The sequence below is a fragment of the Montipora capricornis genome, chromosome 14, assembly GCF_036669925.1.
Source record: "Montipora capricornis isolate CH-2021 chromosome 14, ASM3666992v2, whole genome shotgun sequence".
NCBI classification, from domain to species: domain Eukaryota; kingdom Metazoa; phylum Cnidaria; class Anthozoa; order Scleractinia; family Acroporidae; genus Montipora; species Montipora capricornis.
The window spans coordinates 8390759-8412716 of record NC_090896.1 but is presented as its reverse complement, the minus strand read 5'-3'; the positions used below and the strand labels follow the sequence as shown (position 1 = coordinate 8412716).

At 39.1% G+C, this 21958-nt stretch overlaps 2 long non-coding RNA genes across 2 annotated transcripts in view; both read left to right on the top strand.

Annotated features, from left to right (window-relative positions):
* Window positions 1-3204: 3204 nt before the first annotated feature.
* LOC138032837 (uncharacterized) lies at window positions 3205-11238 on the top strand. Its single transcript, XR_011128485.1, has 3 exons — window positions 3205-3554; window positions 9378-9581; window positions 10727-11238. It is a non-coding gene; the product is annotated as an uncharacterized lncRNA (long non-coding RNA).
* A 463-nt stretch (window positions 11239-11701) lies between these two features.
* LOC138032835 (uncharacterized) overlaps window positions 11702-21958 on the top strand; it is a 29789-nt gene continuing 19532 nt past the window's right edge. Inside the window, exon 1 of the long non-coding RNA XR_011128482.1 lies at window positions 11702-11867. This is a non-coding gene — a long non-coding RNA (uncharacterized lncRNA). The remainder of the gene's footprint in view (window positions 11868-21958) is intronic.

Below are 21958 nucleotides of genomic sequence, written 5' to 3'. Positions count from 1 at the left end.
TTTGTAGGCTCCCAACTAACAGGTAAACAGTGAACCGATCTCACGAAAAATCTATCGAGCCCGAAGTAACTCGGAGAACCTGGAAACTACTTACTACAATGGGCCTTATATGTTCCTGGTCATGGCCGCCATTTTGAATGACAGAAACATCGATATCAATGATCTCTTATTAGCTTCCCTCTTTTATCATCCAGCATTTGTACCTTTCGCCATTGATTCTGCGTTTCTAGTTATTGGTTGTAAAACAACTTGCACCATTCAGAAGGAACTTTGAGTAACATTTTAAGCTAAGTTAGTTTAGTTTAGGACACTGGAGTTCTTTAAATGTGTTTTACGTCGTACGAAGCAATTACTTCCCATAACCTGACCATGATTAAGAGCGACTGCAACTAGCCAGCGGTTGCTCGTACCTGCATACAATGATGTCACTTCCGCTTTCGTTTACACTATCTTCAAGCAAAGATCCCACTCTTTACAACAAATGATCTATACTTCGAATAAATGAGTTAAAACGTTATTTATATTGACAAGGTACCCAGGGAGCCCAAGATTCCTTTGGTCATCAGCGAAAACCGAAAATAACGATCTTTGGCAAGTTCCAAAATGCGCAATTGTACTTCAAGTAATGTTTACAACATGAACAGCAGTTTGTGAATAGTGATACAACACTCGTTGAAATGAAATGAATACTTTGTAGTAGTAACGCCGATGTGTTAAAAAAGCGTGCATGCAGCAAACTTGCATTGGCGTGTGCTCTCAAGAGAAATCAGATATTGTTTTGGGAATTATTGAATATTTGTACTAAGGTTGTGCGAGACTGCGTCAAAGAGAGTGTCTAACCCAAACCCAGCCCTTTTTTTTTATCAACAGCTGGAAATTCTCGAAACAGACAAGACCTAAGACCTAAGACAAATTTGGACCGAGAACTGAGGGAGCTAATTTATATTTAGTATAAATACACAGGTGATTATACAAAATCGCGCGCTCTCATTGGCTCGCTATCTCGGATTATCAGCCGATAATCACCTCGACGGACAAAATGGCTGCCAGTACTCGTTTTGCCACTGTAAGTTGAAGATGATTTCGCGTTGTAAGGTTATTTTTTCCCTTTTTTGAAATAATCACCTGTGTATTTATACTAAAACAATTATTCGCGTCAGGCTCAGTGATTATCGGTGAATATTCACCTCGACTTCGTCTCGGTGAATATTCACCGATGATCACTTCGCCTTCGGCGAATAATTGTTAAATATTTTTTTATCTTTAAACAAACGCGACCCACGAACCACCACCCACGACCCACCTATCCACCACCCAGGACCCACCCACATACGCGATTTAGCCTCACCAGCGTCAAATCCATCTTAAATTCACAAAGACAGCTCCGATTTGAACTGAGCATGGACTTGAAAGGATCATTAATCACGGATTGGCTCCAATCTCGTCCCCAGAGTGTGGGGAACTCTGGCCACTTGCAATTTATGCGCAGTCATAGTGAAGGTCCATTTTTAACTCGTGGATTACGCGTAGCGTAGGAATGAGTTATTGTAACCGTTGCATGCGTAGACGAGCCGGAAGTTTGTGATTTGCGGACTGCCTGCCTTTGAAGTGGCCAGAGTCCGTGTTCTTGATTCTGACCAAAAGAAAAGCGTAGTGACTGTACTCTCCGGACGAGGTTGGGATTACCTCCAAGAGCCTCGGATCATCCGCAGACTTCATGGAGCTTTTGTGTTGACAGTATGAACATTATTTTTAGAAAAAAACAATATTGCATTGTATCCTTATGAGCCTTATAACAATAACGACCTCATTTAAGTCAAAGCCAACCTCGTTCCCAGGGTCTCTATTGTCGTTGAGAAGAGACCCTCGTTGGGGCTGGTCACGTGTCTCCCAAAATCTGGAAGAGTTTTTAAATATGTGTCTGGGGAGGAGTGGCCATCATTGCAAGGAAGAGAATCAGAACGCATTTGCTTTTGTGGCTAGATGACTATCGACGAAACGTTTCAAGGCAAGGTATTGAATGTACTACGCATGGAATTAGACGTGAAAGGCAAAAAGTTGTTGTCAAATCGATCGGACACAACAGAAAATATACTCACGTCGTTCGAATTTTCGTGAGAAGGTCCGGATTCAAACTTTAATACTTGAAAAAGTTCAATTGAGCAATCGAATTGAGTGATAACGGAGGATACTAACAGTTTGCCAGTTTGCGACACGTTTAAAGAAAAGAAAGTTTTGCCGTGAAAAAAAAAAAAAAACGAAACGTTTATCCGATGGGATGCAAGTTCAAGAATCCCTAAATGAAAACATAGTAAAGAAATTTCAAAGTTAAATGCAAGAGTTAATTTAAAAACACATAACGACCTGGGTGAATCAAGTGATACGTGTTATTTTTATTTTAAAGTTAATCAAAAAAGATCTCGAAATCTTGCTCCCCAATGATTTCACAACTTTCAAAGTTTATTTTGAAAAACATTTCGTTATAAAAAAAATCGCTATCCATCGTTTGAACATCTTTAAAGGGCAGAATAATTCTGACTGAACTTACACTGGATGTGCCATCACAAGACTGAGTGCCAGTAGGAATGAAAATGATTTCTAATAATGAAATCGATCAAGCTCTTAGGATACTCTGATCGCAAAAAGATTGAGAATAATTTTTCACACTCTGTGTCCAAAGGGTCTTTGTCAGAGAAATGAGGAAAAGCATGCACGATCACAATACAACATTGTTTCCAATAGTCCGATTTTTTAATAGATAGTTACTGAGGCAGTCAGCGTTGTAAACGAGAGTTAGGCCGTAATGGTGCTGTTAACAAAGTTCTAAAATTATCAGGGATAGCGCTAGTTTACACACATTTAACTTGCTAAAACAGGATAACCGCAATATTTTCAAAGGAGGCAGTTAACCATAAATCAGTGTAAGTAGATAAAAACTGATAATTTATATAAATTGGCCAAACATAATGAAACTTGGCAGATGCATGCAATGTTAACAGCAATATTAATTTAGGTACTTTTGATGTCCTGGCAACCAATATCACCATAGCAACCCTTGTAAACAAATCATGGGCTCTTATTTTAAAACATTGATTTCTTGAAGAGTTTTAACTCGATTGACTTTAAAATTGCTGTACATATTCGTAATGTAATGTTCTCTGCATTAAAAAAAACCGTTTTTTTGTTTCTTTGACATTCGCAGCACAAAAGGCGTGGTATCCATGTTTCCATGGCAACAGTGACACTTTGCGACTAATTGAGAAATCTATAATTCATTGCATAGAACATCTCTTTCACTAATCACGTAACCACTAAGCACTAATTTGCAAATAAATTTACCAGATTGAACCTTTACGATTGAACCGATAACTAAGTTGACAAATTGTGACAAAAAAGCCATTATTTATTTTGACACAACTTTCATTGGGCGTAAATGTAGAATAAATTAATGCATCATTAAAAACCAGCCATGCACAGTATTCAGTTCCTGTAAACAATTGAGTAATTTTTACAGGCCCTCAGTGAAAATTGCTAATCCAAACGCTTTCGCGCAGGTAAGTTGCAAGTATTCTCGAGATCTAACTAAAGAGCTATACAGTCTCTTTCAGTTAAACCGGAAGTCGAGTTTCGCTGACAAATGCGAATTAAATTCTCAAATAATATACAACACAGCTTCTCTAGGTTTATATAAGATTAACTGGGTTCGCAGGATAAGACCATCTCTTTGGTATGGGTATCCAGATCTAATGACTCAATAGACCTTTTCACGGCTTCCACCAAGCCACCATATATGATTTGTAGGGCATTCACATGTGTATGAAATTACAGTAAATGTATCCCCCACAAACTAACATTTTTCCAACTTTTCATACAAATGCATATCTCATTTAGGCATCGGAAAGTTAGACCACTGCAAACGGCCAAACAAACGAAAATTTGTTTTTTAAGAATCCCTAAATGAAAACATAGTAAAGAATTTTAAAAGTTAAATGCAAGAGTTAATTTAAAAACACATAACGACATGGGTGTATCAAGTAATACGAATCATTTTTATTTTAATTAATCAAAAAAGGTCTCGACATCTTGCCCCCTATTGATTTCACAACTTTTAAAGTTTATTTTGAAAAATATTTCGTTATAAAAAAATCGCGATAAAATAACATGACATTTTAAAAGCGAAAAGGTTTAAAAAAACGACAACGTTTCGACGAAATCTTAACGCCATTATCATGTAAAACAATAAAATAATAGAAATTGATTATAAATACTAAAGCCACAATAGCTACAATTTACTTATTTATTTGTTTATTTATTTATTTAACGAATTCGCCCAAAGGCAGGTAATATTACAATAGGATACAAGGTCCCCTACTAGAAAAATTACCCGACCCTACCCCTAAAAGAAAAAAGATACAAATCCACCCACTTACAAGCACCCCTTGCTACAAAAAGACAACTTAATAACAAACAAACTACATAAATAGTGTAAATACGAATAAAAAAATGACAATGAAACGATTGAGATGAAGGTTTCAAAACGTTCCACATATGTAACTATATAGGGAAAACAAAAAAGTTCTAAAACACTGAACTAGAAATACGGTTCAATAGGGTAGAGAACAGTAGGAACGTATGAAAAGTTTTAACATGTACAACTAGTAAACATGTTCAGACAACGACACAGGACAAACTAACTTGTAAGAGCGAATGTCGTCTTGGTTATAGATAATAGTAAGTCTTTTATAGAAAAATGACTTAACTTTCGTCTTAAATGATTCTAGCAAGCTTTCAGATTTAATATACCCTGGAATAGCAGTCCACAAATTAGAAAAATGCGTACAAAATACGAGTCACGAAACAGGGAGGTTCTTGCAAAATTATTCTTTAGAAAGAGACCTGACGAGCCACGACAGGAACGCCCACTACAAAATACAACTAAATCATCAAGATTTAAGTTTATTAAACCAGCCTTACACTTAAAAAAAAAAGAAAGAAAACGTCTAAGTATTCTAGCCAGTAATTAACACCCGATTTTAAAGGATTCCAGTTGGAGTAGGAACCATTAATAACAACTCGTTGCATGCGGCAGCTAAGGTAACTTTCAAACCATGCAAGTAAAGGGCCACAGATACCAAACCACTTTACCTTTTGTCGCAGATTTTTGTGACAAACCGAGTCGAGTGCTTTAGCAAAATCCAATAATATCAAATCGGTAAATCTAATCCAAAAGAAGTTGGGCCACACATGATCTGCCACTTTGGAAACCATACTGAAGGTTGTAGAGCTGATTCTTGATATGTTTGGTCAATTCATTGGCAACAACATATTACTGAATATTAGAAATAACAGGTAGCAGTGAGATTGGTCAGTAGTTGCAGACGTCATCACGTTTGTCTTTTTTGTGAACCGGAGTTATATTGGCGTACTTCCACTTACTAAGACAAAAGCCGTGGCTTAACCCAAAGTTGATAAACGCTGTTAAGGAAGGAGACAAAACTTCCGCGCACTCCTTTAAGATAATATTAGGTAAACCATCAGGTCCGACTGATTTGCTTACATTAATGGATCGAAGGAGAGACGTCACCTCTTTCACAGAGACCTGGATCAGATCAAGAGTCTCAGTTAATGAATCTAAAGGAACAAGCTCCTCCGCAATAACGCTACAACCAATGTGATCTTTGTAGATGGACTGAAAGTACTTAGAAAGGCGTTCGTTGAAGCGTGCAAGGTCGTTGGAAAAGACGTCCGCACCATAGTATATTTTATCAGGGATAGGTTTCCTTTTGTTTTTGAAGGAGTAAGACCAACATCGTTTACTGTTATGATGAACTTCATTAACAATGTCAGCAAGGTATTTCTTTCTTGCAGAACGAAACCCTATCTTAATAATTGCCAAGCTGCATCGGAAATCCTCCTTGGATGTGATATTAACTAGACCAGAGCTCAAAGGGAGTTGATGTAAGGCCTGGCCAATGGCTTCAAAATTTGCATTTTTGAAGTTGTAACGTAAACTCTTTGCAGGAGTCTTGAAAAAGTAGGAAACCACGATGTCAAAGAGTATGGGGTAGTGATCAGATGGAATTCCAATTTCACTAATAGTAACACCACTTTGGAGAGAAGAAATACTGTCTGAATTGTTATTCAAGACTAAATCCAAAACATTAGCCAGACGCGTTGGAGACTGAATAAGCTGAAATAAATACAAGTCTTTTAAGATATCCACAAGTCTATTTTCGTCATTTGTAGTACAGTGTGAAAAACCAGACCCATCAATCCAGTGTATATTAGGAAAGTTGAAATCACCCATAAATACAACAGAATGATAATTGTTGAAATCAACCAGATTCAAAGCGTTTATAAAATGAGTCACAAACCTTGCGTCATTCGGTGGTTGATAGCAGGAAACGATGGGAATTTTTCTCGTGAACTTTAGGTTTTCTATTTCTACCATGACCACCTCAAATTCTGAGGGAAGACCCGTGAAACATACTTGGCTTGAACTTAGTGATGATTTGATTGCGATCAGAGCTACACCACCAGTTCGATTTTGGCGATCCTTTCTGTAGATATGATCATATCCACAGGGCAGGATTTCAAAGTCAGAGATACTCTCGTTGAGCCAGGTTTCCGTCAAACAAACAATATACAAATCAAATCCATAAGTGAGGTCTTGTAGGAGGTGTTGCTGTGTATCACAGCAGACATCTTTTGTCTCCTGGCGTTCTGATAGAAGCAAGAAAGGTACTTGGAACCATTTGCTGGTCCAGGGTTCAAAATGTTTTACAAGGTTCATCAAATCGAGAAACGACTTTTTCCACTTGGATACACATATCGTGGTATCACGGTTGAGTTGAAGTTTTCCGAATTGTTTGTTAAACATAGGGTGCCAATGGCTAACTAGTGGACGTGTCAATTTGATAGCCCTGCAAAGCTGATGATGCTGTTTTCAATAATGGAGATGATAGATGTGGGTAGTGTATCGAAGTAAATTTAACATTGAATCTAAGTAAATTTCATGTGTATAAATTAATGTGCAGTTAGATTTTTTTCTCTAGTCTTGTTTTTCTCATATAGTTCATCTTTTTATTATACTATAGATTCAACATAGTATCCTTCGTGCAATTAACGGTAGACTCGCAGTCTTCTACTTCAATAGATTTATCACTTTTGGCATGCGATTTACAAGTGATAACAATGTTATCATTCTGGGGGCATCCATAACTTAGAATAATGCATGAATGTGAGGAGATCCCCTTTGTTGGAATGAAGTTGACCATTTCCTCGTTCATTCGTTCACTCGTTTATTCATAACGACTGCAAAGGTAGACTGAAAAAGCCAACGGTCCAAAACATCAAGGAACTGAACGGAATCGAACCCATAACATTGCGATTGGGCTACTCTCTTGTTCCTTCTGAACTGTGACAAGCCATCAAGAGACAAGCCAGGTGAGAGCTCTCATTGAACATTGTCAAGATTTACTTAGGAAAAAATCAAAAGCTCTTGAAAGCCAAAACATAAAGGAAGGAAAATATCGCTGTGACAAACCTTGTCTGGTCTTGTAGAGCAATCTTTAGTTTGCACATTACGTGTACAGCCACCAAACCATCGGGTTCGTACAAATAGCCCCTAATGAGCAAAAAAAAAAAAAAAAAAAAACAGGTTAAAAGTAATAAACGACCACTTACAGGCAATGTGTGGGTTCCAACCTAACAGGTGAGTAAAGCCGCCTATTAAACTGATCTCTCTACGAATAAATATGGCCGTCTTCCCGAGACCTAGGAAACTCGAAGAACCTGAAAACTACTTAATTCTAGCCAAAATGTTCGTGCAATGGCAGGCATGTTGGATGACAGAAACGTTATCTTTCATTATCTTCTTTCGTTTGTCATCTTTTGTCATTCATATCTGCGTGTCTATTGGTTGGAAACCACCTATTGTAACTTGTACGATTCACCGTCGAACTCTGATGAAACTGTAAGCTCTAAAGACAACTATTTGTTAAGTCTGAGGCCGCTTAAGTTCTTGTGAATGTGTTGTAGTTTACGAAGCACTTTTACTTACCCAAATGGCATAACCTGCCTTTGCTGACCACGAAGGCTGACCCTAATTAAGATCGACTAGTCAGCGGTTGCTCGTGCCTTAATACAATAATCAGTTTCACTTCCGCTTTCCTTTATGCCGTGTTCTAGCCAACCTCCCACTCTTCATAATTCGCATGAATGAGTTAAAGAGTTTTTATATTGACGAGGAAGTTAAAACTGATGCAAATAATTATACCCAGGATTTCAGACTTGCAAAGTTGAAGACTTGCAGGGAAGCACCAAAAATAACGATTTGGCCCGGTTCCGAAATATCCAAAATTGTAGTTTAACTTGAATTTTTGTATGTGTGGACAACCAGTGTCGTTTTAAATCGAGACTGTACAGACTAACCAAACATTAAGCACGCAAAGAGCAAAGAAGTGCTTACGTCATGTTGCCATGTTAGTAAATCTTCTGGGCCCGGTTTTCGAAAGCCGATTAACTTAATCCAGGATTAGCGTTAACTTTTGTTTCATGTTTTCTACTTTTTGGTGAAAATGTCTTTTGTTCATTTTTGATTTTCGAGGTTGACTTCTTCTAATATCAATTTTGCCGAATATCAGAATTGAACAGCATTTGGGAGTAGAAAAATAAACTCCTTGGTTAATCTTTAATCTGGGATTAGCGTTAATCGGCTTTTGAACAACCGGGCCCCAGAATCTTCTCGATCAGTTCTCTGGCGCCTTTCCTTGCTGATGTGCTATGCACTACATTTCGTCAGAGAAGCTACAGCTTGTAAGATATGAAAGCGTGAGATTACGGGAAAAGAGAGAGTAAGATCCTAACCCCAACCCTAATATCACTTCATCATTGCTTCTCAGTACAAAATATGTGTTTTCTCAACAAAGCACAAATATGGGCAGGTTTTGCAGTCTACATTTCTTTACGTATCTTCAGCCATCGCATTGTAAATTGGAGCCTAGATGCCATTTCCTTCGCTTTTTGCCTTGGCGGAATTCCCTGAGAAAACCAAATTAAAAAAAGAGAAATTAGCATTTTCTCCGTCACACAATTTGACCAATGGGAATGGCTTCATGGGAATTGGGGCTCCCTAGCATATATTTCTGACTATAGATCGCGGTAAATAGTGACCACTTCGCATCGGAGTTTGTTACCGCTGATCCAGTTTATCGTCTACGAACAGTCTTCGTGTTTTCTAAAGCGCATGCGCCTCGCTAGGTCTCCATGAGCAGTGAGAAGGAGGCCGTTGTTTTAAAACACGCAATTAGGACGAAAGAAAAAGTGGGAGCCTTTTCTTGGTACGAAGACTAAACAAGGTATTTCTGTCTTTTCAGGAAAACGAGAAGACCTTTTAGACACAGACAACCACACACAAAGTTACATACTCAAGATTCGTCGGTTTTCACACAATCAAGATGAAGAAAATAGCTCTCGTCATTCTTGTTGCTGTCTTTGTAATGGCCGGTTTGGTTGTGGAGACTGACTGCCTTCAAGTTAATAGAAGATTTAATGCGAAAAGAATGCAGTTTAAGGAAAAGGTTGGAATGTGATATGTATCTTGATTGACTTACTTTTTTTTGCGATTCATTTTGGGAGGGGTCGATAAGAATCGAAATTTTTTATTCTCGTGGATGATTTCATTCGGCATCATTCCTTTTACCCTTCACAATTTGAAGGATAATTTTGTTAGACATGGTTAGAAGTTCCTGCGATGTTTTGGTCAGTGGTCTATACGATTAAAAAAATCTCGAGGGACAAGGAAATGCTTCATTGTGTCTCAAACAAAAGAAAACGGTCTCGTACCTTTTTTGCACAAAAACAGACTGAAATCATTTTCCAAAAGCTTGAACTTCCACTTCTACAGTATTGTTCACAGACGCAAACCTGACCGAAGTGGCGAGAGTTCGAAACTTGTCATGTTGACAAGGTTGATCGGGAAAACACAAGTTTTAGCATTTAACTTACCTGAACTTTCACGGAGAAGCACAAAGCATCCATCCGTTCTTTGCACGTGACGAGACGCCCTGGATGCCACAGCGCAGGGCAAACAAGAATGAATGACCGTTGGTTCCAAAAAATGCACAGTTGTAGTTCAAGTGAGATTTTTGTATCTGCCGGTAACCAGGACGACTCGTCCCTCATCTAACGGAGCCGATTATGTCCATAATAGAGCAAAACCAATATATAAATACCTAATCAGGAATTCCTAATCGGAACAACAATGGTTCTTTTGTCTTGCCCCATTTTAGTCCGGTTGTGAAAGTCAACCTACCAGAACCGTTTTAAATTTCCGAGACTTCGCAGATAAACCGAAAATTAGCACGGCTTGTACATGTTGCACCCCATTCAAACCCTTTGGGAATAAAACGTTTTGTTCCAGGTATTTCCATATCATCTAAATATGAATACAATTATAAATATGAATATCATGCAACTACAATACACAAAGAATCTTAATCCTGGGAGGTTTAAAATTGGGTACAACATTGAGTTAGCTGATTAGGTCTATTACCATGTTAAATTATCTTTCTTTTGGTCTAAAGTCTATTCAATTCCAACTCCTCTGGGAACTGGGACAGGGAAAGAAACAGATCACCGACAAAGGCTTCATCAGTCAGTTCAATCACAAATCTCCCGCTCGTATTTTATCTACTACTTTTTAAACACTTAACGTTATGAACAGTTTCAGAGAGAAGCCAACCACATTTGTGAAGTAGCGAAACAACTTGGATGCGACTTATTTCGGCGAAGTGTTGAAGAGGAGAAAGATGAACACAGAGAGGAATGAAGGCCAGATGATCACAGTGTGACAATTTCCGACCGTAACCGTCGTGATATGTTACACTGACAGCTGATATTGATTATTGTCATAATTATGTGCTCATTGTAGACATTGTACCCTGTTTAGATGATGAAAAACAGTAGCAAAATAGCATTACATGTTTGAGTTGAGTCCGTCTTGACCTTTGTTACTCGTGACTGCTTCCTTATTGTACAAGTTTCACTTCCTTGGCTTTTGCTGCATTCATTGCTCCTCGCCTTCTTATCTTACCAGTGAAACCTAACAGAGACGGCAAATGACCTCTCAAAGGTTCTTTCTAATATTGAGTTCACCTGGGTTAGTCTAAACGTAGACGCAGAGGCGTCAGTACAAAGTAAATTCATGGACTTTTTCAAATAATTCCATTGTCGTGTTTCAAGTAATTTTAGTCTGAGACTATGATAAATGACGGTGAGTTTTCTTTAAGATGAAATTGTCACAGCTACGTTCAGATAAGAAAATAGACAACGTGTTCTGGCCGGTTAAAATGTCTCCTTTAGTCTTTTGTTTTTTAGGAGTTGTTTGTGAACAATGACAAGTAGAATCGAACAAAAGCCGAAAAAGGGTTATTCGTTATCGGGCAGTATCAATATTATTCAGTTTAGACTAAATGTAAGTGCACTCTATCTTTATGAGCCTAGTAACCATGAAAACAACAGTGCGAAGCAAGCGTGTACTTTCAAGAACCATGTGACCACTAAGCATTAATTAGCAAATTGAGTTTCTGTGATTCATCGACCAGAGTAAATCTTATGGTTGAAGGGATAAATAACTTGACACATTGTGACAAAAGCCATTCTCTACTTTGACACAACTTTCATTGGGCTTCAACTTAGAATAAATTATCGCGTTGTTAAAATCCAGCAATGCATAACCAAGTAAGAAATATTGCCTGGTTCGAATGTTCGCTATCCATAGTCTTCAGTGCCTTTAAAGAATCGTGTCATATTAACAGGCCCCTGCTCAGCGAAAATTGCTAGGCCATAACAGGTTCTTACACAAGGTAAGTTATATTACAAGTATTATCGACAACTAACTGGAGTGAAAAGCTTGGCAGTCTCTAGCAGTTTAACCCAAGATCTAAACATCCAGGTTACTGATAGAAGCGAGCCAAATTTTCAAAGATATCGACTGTGCAGCATCCCATTGTAAGGCCATCTCTTTAGCATAGGTATCCAGATCTAATGGACTAATAGACCTTCTCACAGTTTCCGCCACCATATTGATTTGCAGAGGGCAACTACAGATGAAACTACAATAAATATATGGCTTTGTGGCGGAATTCACGCTTCTATAACTCCCCTATACAAAGTGACGGTTTCCCATGATTTCACATAATTAACACATAACGGCATTGTTGAATGAACCGATAAATAACTCTCCTATTTTCCACAAAGACCTCGGCATCTTCCTTGCTTTCGGTTTCGCAGCTTTCAGAATTTATGAAATTAAGAGACGACTTTTTCCACCTTGATACACTAATCTTGGTATCACAGTTGAGTTTTTGTTTCCCGAGTACCCTCACATGAAATTTTCGAGACACGTTAATTTCCCGAATTTCGCGATATTGAAAAAATCGCAAAATTTAAGTGACGCGAACAATATAAAGTGTCGCGAATATAACATGACGCGAAAATTAAGTGACCTACATTATGTCAATAACCAAGAAAGAACGAGTTTATTACCACTGAAACGTTTACAAAGTCACATTTTTTACTGTTCTCAGGCAATGTCTTGGTCATTTCCCCGGGGGGAGGGGGGGGGGGGGGACTCACATATGGAACAGACTGGGATGCTCGTCGGAAATCTTGAATTTCACCCCTAAAGGAGACCATCTGGGCGTGGCTCAAGCTTTTTGTGACCCCTAAAGGAAACAAATCTGGGCGTGGCTTAAGCAAATGTTGACCCCTAAACAAAACACGTCACGAAAATTTGACTTCTGTTTGTCTTCGCGTAATTCTGTTTCTTGGCGGAACCCTAAACGAGACCCTGGTGGCTTAAATTATTGGCGCTTTGCCCGGAACACCCTAAGCGAGACCAAAATCCAAAATTTACACCCCTAAGCGAGACGACGAGCATCCCCGTCTGTTTCATTTGGGAGTTTTGGGAGTCTTGGGAGTCTTGGGAATCGTGGGACTCTGGGAGTCCTGGGAGTCCCCCCCCCCCCCTACCCGGGTCATTTCATCGCTACTGCTTTCTATCTCCTCTCCAGGTGGCACTAAAATCCTTTGTACAGTCTTAAATCTGGCCATTAATAACGTCAATACCTGTAACTGGTTCCCTGTAGTGCTGTTCCACCAGCCGCATAAATCTCTCAATGGCTTCAATGTTCTTTGGAGATGTTCCATTATAACTGACGCCTCTACTGGAAAAACAACTTGGTTGGTGGAAATGTCACAGTATAACTTTTTCACCAGTGCACCGGGGAGGGTTCATGTCTTAAAAGGATGACAGAAAGCGGGAATAAAGGGTGTATTAACTGGAAGGGAAGTATTACCGCCAGTGTATCATCGCCAATGAAATGTAAATTGCGTGTTACTCAAAAACGCGAAATTATAGTGATTCAAAACATAAAATTTACGCAAAATCGCGAAATTCAAGTGTCGCGAAATATGCTCACGTCAAAATCGCGAAATAAACATGTTGCGAAAATTTCATGTAATAAGGTAGTTTGTTAGATATGACTCTTAAAATGGGACCCAGTGGGTGCAGGCATGTGGTTTTTGGTTCATCGTGAGAAATCAAATCATTGACCAGTTTTTGTTCTGCGCATGCGCCTCGAAGATTTTCCAAAACATTGACGGACGCGCAACTATTTTGAAACAGGCCACTAAGCCGAAAGGAAAATTGGGAGATTTTTCGTAGTGACCGAGATAAAATAGTGTGTTTTATAATGTTCAATAATGTGTTTGTCCATTCAGGGAAACGGCTTTCAGATACAGACAACCTCAGACTTTTGCCACCACACAGTTACATACTAAAGACTACGCAAGCTAAAGATGAACAAAACAGCTCTTGTCATTCTTGTTGCTGTCTTTGTACTCGCCGTTTTGGTTGTGGAGACTGAATGCCAAAGGGGAGGTGTAGGTGCTGGGAAAAGAGTGCAGTTAAAAGAAAAGGTTTGATTGACATCCGATAAGTATTTGGTTGCGTGGCTTTGGTTGGAAGGGGGTTGACTAAATATACCACAAACGAATCACCATTTTTTTTTCGACCTAAGATTTTCAAAGACAAACCTGTCAATAGTTCCTGCGATATTTTGGTCAGCGGTGTGCACAGTTCACAACTGCTAAGGGAAGATTTATACAAGACGATTTTTGTCGCATGCGACAAGCTTAGAACAGGCTTTCAACTCGTCTACGATTGTCGTGTACGACAGAAAAAATGTCGTAGCATTTTAAAACATGGTTTAAAACGCTGCGACAATCGTAAGTCATGTCGTAGGCATGTCGTAAGCTCGTCGCATGCGCAAAAAATCGTACCGACAGTGCAAAATCACCGGGCCCTAAAAAGGATCAGAAGCTTTCCTTGACACTATTTCTGATCGCTTGTCACAAGGCTATGTTTAATTGCGTCTCAAACAAAAGAAAACGGTCGCTCGGTTTTTCAATAAAGACTATATATAAATCTTATTTCACATAAAGCTTGAACAACAGCTTCCACAGTTACTGTATTGGCCCATATCACTCAATGCCCAAACTAAAGATTTTGCCCCTCGAACCTCTCATTCAGTGCGAGACTGGACGGGCAAAGACAATGCAAAGACAAAGCCTGTATTCCCCACGGACTCCAAAATGGCCGCCGAGTGATAAAGGTGAATTGTACCGGACGTAAAAATTGGGTGAAGAAGCGACAGTACGAAACTCATGATCAGTTGTTATTAATTAAGTCATGCAGGAAAACACCTGTTTTAAACTTTACCTTAACTGAACTTTCAGAGAGAAGCACGAAGCATCCATCCGTTCTCCGTTCGTGGTGAGAAGTATTGGATGCGACAGCGCAGGACAAAGCTGAGCAAAGAAGAATGAATGATCATTGGTTTCCACGATAATGCACCCATAGCACCCTACTGATAACAGTGATTTGTTCTTTGCAAATAATAAAGTAACCACAATGTTAAAAGGAGTATCATCCATTTGCGACACTCGACATAATACTCAACCATCATTGTCGATATCGATCAGAATATCTTAAGATTCGCTGCAAATCAAAAATCTCTCGAGTCGCCTTGTCACGTCAACTAATTGCCAAGTAATTTGTAACGAATAAAGGATGAATAAACACGTTATTAGTTCACATTCATTGATAAAACCCCAATCACTGGCAGAGAGGTAGAGTTGCATTAGTCGAAGTTCTGTGGGCTAGGACTTTTAAGGGCTGGATGCAGATACCGGCACCACTGAAGTCACCGTGAATCTTAGCATCACGGTTGAGTTACAGTTTCGCTTTTGTTTCTTCCCGAGTCGTTTGAGAACAATGACAAATAGAATCGGACAAAAGCCGAAAAAGGGTTGTTCGCTATCGAGCAGGTTCTATTCCTTTATGAAGAGTTTAAGAAGTCAAAGAGAGAGCCATACAGTATCAGTATCATGATTATTTTTAGAGAAATTTAAGTGAACTCTATCAAGGATGAGAATGGTAACCATGACACCAAGCATGAACTTCCACGCATCAAGTGACCGCTAATCACTCATTAGCAACTAGATCTTACGGTTGAACGGATAAATAACTTGGCAAATTGTGACAGCAATTGAAAGGCAATTGTTTTTATTGACACAACTTCCATTGGACGTAAACGTAGAATCCATTAAGGCGTCATTCAAATCAAGCAGAAGACGTTAATTCACAGAATAGACGCGTCGTTCACAGAATTCAGTGCCTTTAAAGAAGTGAGTGATATTTACAGGCCCTCGCGCAGTGAAAAATTGCGAATCCAAATACACAACACGCGGGTAAGTTGCAAGTATTGTCGAGATCAGCAACATGCAACAGTCTCTAGCAATTGTACCGGAAATGTAACTTCGAGTTTTGCTGACAGAGGCGAACCAATTTTTCAAAGATTGTACAACACAACTTCTCTAGTTCCCAGGTTAAGGCCATAACGTTTAACTGGTTTTGCCATTTTAACTTCATCTCCTCGGTATCGGTATCCAGATCTAATGGATTAATAGACCTTCTCACGGTTTCCGCCAGCATATTGATGTGCGGGGCAAACACAGATCAAACTTCAGTAACTGTATGGTTTTGTGGCGGAATTTAACTTCCTAAAAATGTGACGTTTTCCCAGATTTCCACACAAATACATATCTCATCTACCCCACGGAAAGTTAGACCATTAGAAAAGGCCAACAAGCGATCGAAAATTCGAGAATCCCTTTATATGGCAAAATAGAAAGAAACATGCCTATTTTGCGTGATCAAACTACAAGAGTACTTTGCATAGTGAAATACAAACGTTAATTTTAAAACAAATGCGACATGGTTGAATAAAGTAATACATAACTTTTCTATTTTAACCAAACGATTTCGGCATCTTGCTTGCTGAAGGACGTTTGCAACCAACCTCTAGAGAAACCAATTAACAATAGAGAAATGTACGACTTCTGATGGACGAACAAAAGAAGCTAATGAGAGATCTTTTGTCTTCGTCCACCAACATGGCGGCCATGACGTCACGTGAAAACCTCCAATTGATTTCGCAGCTTTCACAGATTATCAAATCGAAACACGAATTTTTTTCCACTTAGATACACAAATCTTGGTATCACGGTTGAGTTTAAAATGGCATCCAGTGGGTGCAGGCATGCGCTTTTCGATTCTTTATGACAAATCAAATCAATGACCCATTTTTGTGTTTTACGCATGCGCCTTGAAGCTCTCATAAAACAGTGACGAGGTGGCAGCTGTTTTGAAAGAGGCCATTAAGCGAAAGGGAAAGTAGGTGATTTCCTAATTGACCCACAATAAGCAATGTTTGACAAATTTTAATGTTTCATTTCTCCATTTAGAAAAAACAAGACCTTTCAGACACAGACCACAATAGCAGACTTTTGCACCACACAGTAACATCCTATTGAGATAACACAAACTTAAGACGAATAAATCATAGTGGGGTCATTGATTTGATTTGTTTGATTTTCTTTTTTTGCCGCACAACAAAAGACTGAAATCACTTACCAAAAAGTTTTTACTTCCACTTCTACAGTACTGTTTAGAGACGCGAACCTGGCCGAAGTGGCGACAGTTCGAAACTTGTAACCAGTGATGTCATGTTGAATACGTTGGTCAGGAAAACACAAGTTTTAACATTTATCTTATCTGAACTTTCAGAGAGAAGCACGCAGCATCCAGCAGTTCTTTCCACGTGGTGAGAAGCCTGGAATGCGACAGACCCCGGGAAAAGAGAAGCAAAGAAGAATGTAAATGATCATTGGTTTCCACGATAACGCAACTGCAGCATCTTACTGATGATAACAGTCACTGTGATTTCTTCTTTGAAATAATAACAGCTTTAATTTAAGTGGAGCATCCTCAATTGTTAGTAACCACATATTAGCCATCACTGTCATTATCGAGCAGCATATTTTACGATTCACGAAAAATATTAAAAAATCTCTCGAGATGCCTTGTTACGTCATCGCCGGATTGGTTGTAAAGTATTAGAAGATAAGGAATTTGTTCTTTTTGAAAACATCATAGTGGCGATTCAGGTGTATGGCTTCAACTGCATTCGAACACAGGACCTCTGCGATGCCGTTGCAATGCTCTTCAAAACTGAGCTATGAAGGCACTCAGTTGGGATCAGGTCAATGTGTTGAGCTCATGTGCTGCAGTGACAGGGCTCGATGAATGAAATCTTCTAAAAATAATTATCAAAGGCTTTTATTCAGACAGAATAAGGCCTTCATTCTATCTGTGCCATTGAACAACACCTATGGCGATGAAATTATATCAGAGAAATGAATTTTGAATCACACGTTAGCATGACTCATAGGGCGATTGATGAACTCAGTTGAGAGGGCAACTTAACCTTCATTCGTTCATTCATATGCATTCACTCACTGACTCACTCACTCACTGACTGACTCACCCACTCACTCACCCTCACCCACTCATTCATTCATTCATTCAGTCGCCTCATAGGACGACTGATGAACTCAGTCGAGAGGGCAACTTAACCTTCATTCGTTCATTCATATTCATTCAATCACTGACTCACTCACTACCTCATTGACTCACTCACTCACCCTCGCCCACTCATTCATTCAGTCGCCTCATAGGGTGACTGATGAACTAGTCGAGATGGCAACTTAACCTTAAATATTTTATTTTTCTTGTATATTGTGGATGATTTTATATTCTTATAACATCCCATATTCTAGTTCGATAATTTAGTATGTAGTACTACAAGAGAACTTAATAAACTATTATTATCTGTTGTATTGAATAGCTTTCCAGTTTACAATTTGTTTTGAAACTTGCTGCGGACAGTGTCTAGGCAACAGTTCCTGGAAAAAAAAAGGGAGATTTCATTGTCTTAAAGTGTAGAATTTTTTGGTGATTTCACAGTTCTGTGATATAATCCACTTCTGACAGTTGGTTAGCACTTTATCAACATCTTTCTTGTGGGCTAGATCAGAGAGTTATTTCTTTAGGGTGGTGTTGAAATCTCCCAGGAGGTTAAACACTATATTGGTTTGCTTGATCTCGTAGTCGGGATAGAGTTTTCGGAGACCCAGTCTTAAATCCAGATACTTTCTCTTCTTATAATCGATCAATCGCGGGGTGAACCACAGTATGGTCAAACACATCGAAACACGACAGTGATAAATTTACTCTTAACAGTACTTGTCTCTTGTCAATTCCTGGTGTGACCGGGAACATCTCTTCTTAACTAATTTCTACAACACGATCTTGGAGGTCTTTGAGTTGGAATTTTAAGAGCAAGATGCAGATGATAACACAAAGGCAAGAAAAACGCCAAGTGCTTCTTAAATTAAAAAAAACCGCTCCGATTTGAACTGAGCATACATTTGAAAGGATCAAGAAAACCTTTAGCACAGATTAGCTCCTATCTCGTCCCCAGAGTTCGCTTTTCTTTTGGTCAGCAAGGACACGGACTCTGGCCACAGTCTGTGTTGACTGAGGAAGAGAAGGCTCTGGGGAACCCTCAACAATAAAAAGCGCCTCTGATTGGTGCATTCGTGTCAGCACGAGGAGTGAGCAAGCGCCATAAGGTTTTGGCTATAAGAACCCTACGGCACATGTTCTCCTACATTGAGTTTCCAAGAGCCTCGGATCATGCGCAGATATAAGATCCGAAGCTCTGGTGACGAGATGGGATAAGCTCATGGAGCTTTCGTGTGGACAGTATCAATATTATTTTTCAACAAAAACAATATTGAATTGTATCCTTAAGAGCCTTATAACAAATAACGATACCATTTAAAGTGCCCCTGTGACCAAAAAATCAATTCATATTTTTCTTTGGATTTCAAAACTACGTTAACAAAACACTAAGTGACCCACGTTTTAAGCCTTGATCTCTAAAAGACACCTCTTTATTTTAACTGTAATTTTGCTATTTAATGGTCCGCCATTACTAACATTATGTTCTTGACAGAGCTGGATCGAGGAGAAAATGACGTCAAAGGCTCACTAGTTTAAGAATGGAATACGTGTGTACGCCGCAGAATTATTATGCAGCACGCGGGTTTTGGGCTTTCAGACTTTTAAACTCACGCTTTGCATATAAAATAAGCTGCGTTCACACGCTGAAATTCTAAGCTAGTGAGCCTCTGACGTCACTTTCCCCTGGATCCAACCGTCTGAGGTCCAATCGGTCAGTTTTGAACGCGAGTAATGGCGAACCGCGAAATCCAAAACTTACACTCAAAGTAAACAGCCTTTGGATAAAAATCAAAGCTCAAAATTTTGCCAGTGAGGTGTTAAGCAAACGCACTTTCAAAATCTGAAGAAAAAAAAGGAAGTGGTTTTTTTGATCACAGGGGCACTTTAAGTCAAAGCGTGTAGTTTCAAGGATCATGTGACTATTTGTTTTGTCATTTAGATACACAAATCTTGGTAAGGGCCCGTGCGCACTAGGCTGACAAAATTTGTTTGGCTCGACCAAATATCTCAACAAAAATTGTCCCCGCCAAATTTCCAATTTGGTAATCGTGGCCGCACTTAAAAACTTTTTCTTTTGATCATGCCGTGTAAATTGAAAAATATGTATAGTTTTCATGCCTGTCAAAACTTTGTCCTGCTCGGTGCCTTTGAAGTTTGTTAAGGCTTGACAAAATTTGGTGGGAAAAAAATCACCGTGCGCACTTGTATCACGGAAACGATGACAGGTTTTTTCGAAAACTAAACAACAAGTTGCCCAGTTCGTACGGGCCCTAACATAGTTAAGTTTTGCTTTTGTTCTTCCCGAGCTGTTTTTGAGCAATGACAACAATAGAATGGAATCACTACCGTGGGTTCCCTTATTCCTTAACGAGCAGTTTAACATTTGGAACTAGAAGAGTCTGACAAAAAATGTAATTGAAATCTATCCTTGTGAGCCCACAACAATTAGAAACTAAGCCGTGTACTTTCAAGAATCACGTGACCATTAAGAACTAGTCAGCAAATAAAGCTCTCGGGATTCATTTACTAGATTGAAAGACCAAATAACTTGCCGAAATCGTGACAAAGAAGCCATTGTTTATTTTGACAAAGGTCTTTTCCATTGGGCGTAAAGCTTCGAATAAATTAACGCGTTCTAGTTTAAACTCCAGCCATGCATACTAGAATAAAAAATACCTCCAGATGGGATTGAATCCGATATTACTTAATAACGTAGTTTTTATAGTTTAGGGAAGCTAAGATTGCATTTTGTCTTTATGAGCCTGATAACCATGGAAGTTTAAATTATAAATGGCATCCTGTGGGGTGCAGGGATGTGGTTTTTGGTTCATTATGAATATCCATTTCGGCCATAGAGGATTAATTTTGATCTTTTTCCAGAACACTCACCGTATCGAAAAGGCAATTTTTAGCTCAATGTCATAAGTAACTGAAACACAATCGAACAGGAACAGGAACAGAAGTAGTTTTTAGACCCGAAAAACACGACCTGCAAGCGAATTTTTTAAACGACTTAAAAATATTCCATAAGAATCGTGTCCCTCTGGAGTCCGTTCAAAGGTTCAAATTGTGAGAGAAACACATTAGCATACGAGAAAAACAAGATAAGCCTGATCAGCACGTGATGTGTTTTTTCTGGTGACCTTATTTGCTGTTTCGTTTCAGTAGGCATATTAAGTTTTGAGAGCTTCACAAGAAGTGACATTTTCACGCCCCGCTCAGTGAGAATAAAGCGAACAGGCAGGTAAGTTGCAAGTATTGTCGAGATGAAATTGAACAACTATGCAGTCTCTATCAGTTAAACAGGAATTCGAGTTTCTCTGACAGAAGCGAATCACATTTCTAAGATTGTACAATATAGCTATAGCTTGGTGGGATTCACATTTTAACACCACCATTCTTTTTGGTGTGGTTAACCAGATCAAATTGATCCATTGACCTGCACCATGAGGGCAAACAGGGGTCAAATAAGAGTATATTTATGATGGGAGGATTTTGTTTTTGCAAACGTTGGCCGTGTAGCACTTATATTTGAACAGAATTAACTGATTACAGTGTAAAGTGTAATGTGAAGTGCTAAGTTTCTAACCCATATAAACCATGTGAGCGTTAGCCCTACTGATGGAAATGGGCCCACACAAGGACAGAGAAAAATTCTGACCAGGGTGGGAATTGAACCCACGACCTTCCGGGTTGGATCACCGCTGCTCTACCGACTGAGCTACAAGGTCAGACGGGAACAGGCCGTGGGATTTGAAGATGTTAAGTCACGGCAATGAACATGTACAAGTACAAGGCAGGATTACGTTTTTGCAAACGTTGGCCGTGTAGCGCGTATTTATGATGTTTGCCAAATTTAAGCTTCTTTAATAGCGCTATAAAGTTATGGATTCCACAAATTTCATAGAACGTTTAAGGCGCTGTTATACTGTGAAATGTTTCGTGCAACTTGTGTCGCAATGT